This window comes from Austrofundulus limnaeus, unplaced genomic scaffold (genome assembly GCF_001266775.1).
Source record: "Austrofundulus limnaeus strain Quisiro unplaced genomic scaffold, Austrofundulus_limnaeus-1.0 Scaffold163, whole genome shotgun sequence".
Taxonomy (NCBI): Eukaryota; Metazoa; Chordata; class Actinopteri; order Cyprinodontiformes; family Rivulidae; genus Austrofundulus; species Austrofundulus limnaeus.
The window spans coordinates 1,183,474-1,184,750 of NW_013952565.1; positions in this window are offsets into that span (position 1 = coordinate 1,183,474).

Consider the following 1,277-nt stretch of genomic DNA (forward strand, 5'->3'; position numbering starts at 1 on the left):
CCGCTCCTCTCATCGGAGGTGAGTTTCCGCTTTCTAACGCCACAGCTGCTGCTAATTCCACTGAATCAATGCAAATTGGACGCACACGGCTGACTCCAGAGGAAAGACAGAGACGGTTTGCAGCAAAACTATGTATTTATTGTGGCAATAAGGGACATTTCGTGGCCACTTGTCCGCTGCGGGGAAACGAGCAGTTCTTGTCAGTAGAACAGGGGAGGTTGACGAGACCGGACAATTTCCCCCCCAACTCTTTGTTTTTTCTCCCTGCTACCATAGTTTGTGGACAAAACAAGCTACCCATTTCAGCCCTTGTGGACTCAGGAGCTGAACAAAATCTAATCTCAAGTGACTTAGTGGAACAACTGGAAATACCTACATCTCCACTCGATCCTCCTCGCTCCATCGCCGGCGTCACAGGACAACTCATATCCCAGGTCAACAGATTTGTCCCCAGTCTACATTTGATTGTGTCAGGAAACCACCATGACTTCGGTGAGTTTGTGGTTTTTGATTCTTCRRCTCCACAAATAATTTTTGGCTTTCCATGGTTGTCTTTACATAACCCAACAATTAATTGGAAAGAAAAGAGGGTCGAGAACTGGAGCACTTTCTGTTCACAACACTGTTTAAAGTCGGCTGTCTCAGTCTCCGTTAAAGGGGAGGAACTTGTTGAAGAAACAGATTTATCATCCATACCTGAACTATATCTCGATTTGGCATCTGTTTTTAGTAAAAGTAAAGCACMTTCCCTACCTCCCCATAGACCATATGACTGCGCCATAGATTTAATACCAGATTCAGTGTTTCCTTCCAGTCGTCTTTACAATCTCTCCGGTCCTGAAAAAGAGGCCATGAAAYACTACATCAACGAGTCCTTAGCTTCTGGTATTATCCGTCCTTCCAAATCTCCCCTAGGGGCAGGTTTCTTCTTTGTGGCCAAAAAGGATAAGACTCTCAGACCATGCATTGACTACAGAGGTCTCAACCAGATCACAGTTAAAAACAAGTACCCTTTACCTCTGTTAGATTCCATTCACGACCAACTCCACACTGCCACCATCTTCACTAAGCTGGACCTTCGCAATGCATACCACCTGGTGCGAATAAAAGAAGGAGATGAGTGGAAGACAGCATTTAAGACCACCTTGGGTCACTTTGAGTACCTAGTCATGCCTTTTGGATTAACCAACGCCCCAGCAGTTTTTCAGGCATTAATCAATGATATATTCCGCGAGCGCCTGGTGGCCGGGCTTTCACCCACGGAGCCCGGCCGGGCT